This window comes from Cynara cardunculus (genome assembly GCF_001531365.2).
Source record: "Cynara cardunculus var. scolymus isolate 2C chromosome LG 15, CcrdV1, whole genome shotgun sequence".
NCBI lineage: Eukaryota > Viridiplantae > Streptophyta > Magnoliopsida > Asterales > Asteraceae > Cynara > Cynara cardunculus.
Genome location: NC_037542.1, coordinates 2,812,318 through 2,818,561, shown reverse-complemented (window position 1 = coordinate 2,818,561; position 6,244 = coordinate 2,812,318).

The window sequence follows — 6,244 nt, the reverse complement described above, 5'->3', positions numbered from 1 at the left end:
ATTCCTATTTTTCTCTCTAAAACGTCTCTGTGTGATTTCCTTAAAAATTAGCATTTTTTAAAAATTTATTTTATGTTTAAAAAACAAAAAGAAGCAAAAAGATAAAAAGTTTTATTTTATAATTGTATGTAGTGGTTTTATGTTTTGTAAGTATTTTTCTTGGTTTGTTTGTAATATGTGGGCCTCATCTTTGGGCCCACACAAAAATTCGTATTTTTTTTAAATTTATTTCATGTGAGTATCTTTTTAAATTTATTTTATGTTAAAAAAAAGGGATAAAGAGACAAAGTTTTTATTTTATGTTTGTATTTTTATTATTTTTCTAGAGTTTATCGTTGGTTTCATTAATACCTAGTATGTGGGCCTCTTCTCTTTTGGGCCGAACCTCAATCCATCGGCCTCTCCCCTCTCTCTTCCAAACCCTTTGGCCCATACCCTTTGGCCCACCCCCTCAATCCATCGGCCTCTCCCTTATCTCCAATATTTTCTTATGGATGTAGATAGTGAGCCTTACCAGCCTACTACTTCTACTACAGTGTTAATCGGCGACCCGCCTCACGCATGCGTCGATGATACAGACACCGAGCCTCTCGCCGGTGTTGGTGATACCGACACTGAGCCTCTCGCCAGTGTTGCTGATACATATATTGAGCCTCATGTCTATATCGTTGATACAGATGTTGAGCCTCACGGCAACATCAGTGATACTCCCATCGGTGACTCTCAGGGCGCCAATGGTACTGCGAGTGTTAGTGTTTCTTCTCCAGGTGGGTCGGCAAGCCCAATCAAAGCTTGCTCTCTTACTCCAGCTGATGTTTCTCCCTCCAGGCCCCCTTCTGCACCAGGCTTCCAGTTCTCAGCCCCTTCTCCTCCTAAGATGATCTATGCCATACCCACTGAGGTGGTGGACATGTTCAGAGGCTTCACATCTCAGTGTCAGCTGCTCATCTCTCAACAGGCCTCCCTCAGCACTGATTTATCTGGGCGATTGGACTGCTTTGCCTCCAGCGTTACATCTGAACAGCGTCAGCACAGTGCCACCTTGACAGATCATGGCATTGTTTTCACTGTTATTAAAGCTATGGTGGATTCTCTTGATGCTCGCATGACTGCTCTCTCCGATTCTCAGGCCAGTATCTCTGAAGCTGTAGCTGATCTTAGTGCTCGATCGGAAAGTCAAGCTGCCACAAATCAGGAAATTCTTCAATCTCTAACTGATCTTCACTCCAAGATGGATGCACAGACTCAGATATCCAAATTGTTCTTAGCCAGAGATACAGAGTTCACTGTTGACTTGGGTCCTACTCAGTTCACGGAAGAGGATAGGGTTATGTTAGCCAAAGTCAGTAGCCGTGTTGAGTCCGATTATGCTCTTCTTGGCGGTCTTCATCGCGGTATCTCACGTCTGCTTCGTGCCACTTGTGCTCCCTTTCCTCGTGCTACTGCCTCTGTGCCTTCCCCACCTGCCAATGTGAAGGGTCCTTCTGTTCCTGCTAGTGGACCTTCCCCTGTTCCCACTGAGGGGGAGAAGACAGTTGATCCTTCTACCAGTGGCAACGGGGACGATGACTCAGCTTCTACTTCTTCTACCTCTTCATCCTCAGCTGAGTCAGATTGTGACGCTCCGATTGAGGGGGAGCTATTTGATCATGATAATAGAGCTGCGATACCTGTTGAGGGGGAGCAACCATGTTCTATGCCTTCAGTATCTGTTGAGGTTGGTACTATCCCTTCTCAAGATGATATTCCCACTACTTCTGGGGACTTAATCCAAACTCACAGAGAAGGAAAGGCACCCATGACCTCAGATGAAGAAGCTGCTGCAGCTAAAGCAGCTAAAATTGCTAGACATCAATCTGCAGTTCCTTCAGCCGGCAGACTTGTGCTTAAAGCTTCATGTCCTCAAGAAACTGATCTTTATCTCATAGGTATTTCTTCTGAGGATGCGGCCAACTCAATTGCTCTTCAAAAGCAATTTGAGGAAGCCAACAGATCTCACTCCTTAGTCCCACGATCTGAGTCTGAAGAAATCAAAGAGAAAAGAATTAAATGGTTTAATGACTCAATTCTCCGACGCTACACTACTACTCGAATTGTCAATGCCAGAATCAAAGGTCCTCAAAAATTGACCTATGATTCCAATCTGATCTATTTTATTATTGGTCGAGAAAACAGAGCTGTGAGGACAGAAAAGCTGACTTGGATCAATTCCTACGGTCTTACTGAGCGGATGGAGATCATCAAGTTTCTAAGTAAAAGCAGAAGCATGTACAAGGAATTTGTCTTGAGTCATCTGTATCGCCTTCTCAAAAAGATACAAATGATCAAGATACATTACAAGCTGCCTTCCCCTCCACAACTCTCCTTTCTTAAGCAAGTGTTAAGCAAAGCTGGCTCTTCTAATCTGCTTCTGCCTCGAAGACCATCAAGAATCAAGACTCGCTTATTCATAAATTATCAAAGGAAGGTAAGGCTCCTGATGTCTCACATCTTGATCTTACCCTTCCTTCAGATGTTTGTCATCCGGAAGGAACTATCTTTTCCGCTCCTGAGCATGGAATATTCTTATGGGACGCGAGTAGTTGCCTTCAATTTTTCTGAGCTTCTGAGATACCTATAGCTGATTCTCAGCTATTGCGCGTGATACTGAGTGTAATCAAAATTGGTGAAGCCGGAAGAGTCTTTTATACTTTGATCTCGGATGAACTGAAGAGAAGAGATGTTCTTGCAGTGGCTGATTCAGACGCTATGGAAGATTACTTAGTGCACTCTCAAAGCAATCGGCTATTCTCTTCTACTCCCTTGCTCTCCTATGTGCGAAKAAATTCTTAGTGTTCTTCATTTCCTTTCAAGAACTCTTTGTGTTGTTCTTGAAAGTTCTTCTCCTTGTAAGATTGTTTAGGTTAGGTTTTCCTTTCCTATCTTCCGCAACAATCTTTTGTATTTCTGTGTGTATTAATTCTTGATATAAATCAATAAGAATTAAAAAGTTGAAAAAAGTCTGTGTAATTGTATTCAACCCCTCATTCTACAATTACTTTCTGTTTATTGCCTTTCCCTTCGGGACTAACAATTTGGTTGAAGAAAAGCTCGGACTCCGTTGAAGCAAGTCTAAAGACATCTCGGTGTGGCTCAATCGACCTGACGCACCGGTGCTATGTTGCGAACTCGTAGAATCGCTCCTAGTGCTCGGGACCCTAGACCATCCCCAAATATATGCAGGTCTTTTACCTAAGACTTGTTGCATAATCTCTAGATCACCCGGGGGATTTTATGTATTTTTAAAAATCTTATATCTCCTTTATTCTCCTCTCTCTGACGAACTTCATTCCAGCGAACCATATTCTGGCTAACAAATGATGCACATTGTGATACGCTTCATAAAATAATGAAAAAAATACGGTGTGATAAACTTAGTAAAGCAACACTACCTGATACATTGTGTTACACTTCATAAAACATCAAAGTTAATTGTGATGCACTTCGTAAAACAACAAAAACACACTATAATAGACACTATGACACCACTATGAAATCAGATATGGTTGATGAATACTATTGTGATACCACTATGATATCAGATATGGTTGATGAATGCCTATTGTGATACCCATTATATCCATTGTGATACCCACAAATTAAAAGCGTTTAAACCCAGACCTGTGCGAGGGGAGAGAGAGAGAGATAGAGGGATAAAGACAATTGATGATAAGGAGGAGACCAGTTTGGGTTCACAGGTCTGTACGAGGGAGATAGACAGACGAGGCCAAATTGACATACCGTAGTGGTTGTGGTCGAAGTAGGGGGACGGGAAGGGGCGTCGATGGTGTCAAAGTTCTTGACGGTGGTGTTGCATATCCAAATTTTAACCGTGAAAAAGGAAAATTTTCCATTGGCACCCAAAATCTTCTTCGACGTACCCCCTTGCCTCCATCGCCCCCCCCCTTTTCTCCGCCCACTGCATAGAACCCCCCACCACTCCCATTAACCTCCTTCCTACCTCAGGCCTCCGCCACCATTTTGATCCTCTGGTGAAACCTCGTTCTCTATTGAAGTTCAATTTTGGGGTTTTCAGATCTGAAGTTCGATTTTGAAGCCATCTTCTCCCACTTCACCTCCCTCTGTAACACTTGCTGATGAAATCCTCGCCCCCTGTTTGTTTTTGTTTACCAAGCTCGAATCAGGTTGTCCTCACCCTTTCCATTTTGCATCCCCTTATCAACCACCACCACCACCCTTCTCCTTCTCCGGTAATACACTCATCGAGGAAGTCGACTATGCCAGAGTTATAGAGGACGACTTGGGTATTGTTTCTCACCGGGGAAGTCGACTGTGCCGGGTAGAGAGAGACGTATGAGAAAAAGTTTGATTATTTTTTAAAGATTTGATTACATTAATTAGCTGTAAAATTTACTAATTTATCATTTGTTTTATTTTAGTAAATAACATTAATTATCTAAAATGATTGACTTATATTAGACTTCACAGTTACCACAAACTAAATAGTTCTCATATATATATATATATATATATATATATATATATAGGGTTGGGTTCTTGAGACCAGTCTGTTTTCGTGAGACCCGTAAGACCACTTATATATATATATATATATATATATAGAGAGAGAGAGAGAGAGAGAGAAAGATGAGTGATCAAATGAAAACTGCCCTCATTTGTATAAACCATATAAACCAATCTCATCCATCCATTTTCTTGATCAATGGTCAAGATTAGTTTAGGTTATATTAGGAAATTAAAAAAAATTATTTTATAATCCCTATAAGGGCAAAATGATAACTTTGGTAGTGGTAATATTAATGTCAACCATATCATGTATATCGTAATATTAATGAAATAAAATCATTTGTAAAATAATATATTAATTTTATGTTCAAATATTATAAATAAAATTATATCCATCATTAAAATAGATCAACAATAAAAATAAAACACACTATAATCAATTTAACATAATGAAACCTTTTGAATAATAATAATAATAAATTTGCTACTACATTTCATGAACGAAATGGTTTCACAGTTTCATCAATACACAAATCAACGTAATGCTAGATGAGACATTTGTCATTTTCATGTTATTGGTAGATGGATCCGTTTCAATATAATTATGAAATTGTTTCACTGTTCGCTAATTACACAACATTTTCTTAACAATTATGAAATGGTTTTACTTTCGTTATGCACCCATTTCATCGGCAAATTTTTGCTTTGAAATGGCTTCACTTCTTTCACGCACCCATATCATCATGCACTCATTTCATGATGTACTCATTTCATGTTGTACTCATTTCATCATGCACTCATTTCATAATCATTTTCACTTACTCTATGCACCAATTTCACCATGTATGAAGCCGGTTTCATCATGCACCAATTTCATAATCATTTTCACTTATTCCATGCACCAATTTCACCATGTATGAAACCGGTTTCATCATGCACCCATTCCATAATCATTTTCACTTACTTCATGCACCAATTTCACCATGTATGACACTGGTTTTATGAATATTTTTTTAATTCTATTACTGATTTAATGGATTTATTAATCTAATAACTTACGATTTTCATGAATTTTGACAATAATAAACCGAGACACAATATAACAAAATCCAATTTTTAATATTATAATTTAATTAAATATTTAAATGTTACCATTTATAAAATTTTCTTTATTATGTTACCTTAATTAAGATTTATTAATAACTTTCGTATTTAATAGAAAACAATGCAAATGATCAATATACCCTTAATAATTAAATTTAACTAAAAAAAATGGAATTTTTCTATTGGTCGAAATTAGTTTACACGGTTTCTAAAAATTGCACGGTTTTCATTTGAACGTGTCTCTATATATGTATATATATAGGGTTGGGTTCACGTGAGACCAGTCTGTTTTCATGAGACCCGTAAGACCACTTTTTTACACTTGAAACTTCACAGTAAAACGTTATAAAAGTAAAAAAAAAATTGAACCTTCACAACAAAAACGTTGTTAATTTAAATGTAAAAAAATGATTTCATAAAAATAGACTGATCTGACATGATATCAAAAATAATATATATATATATATATATATATATATATATATATAGGGGAGCGATCAAATGCAAACCACTCAATTTGTACAAACCGTGCAAACCGCATTCAACCAATCTTAATTTTTCATTTTGTTCATTTTTTTGTAATTATGAGAGGTTGATTAATCATTTTTATTGT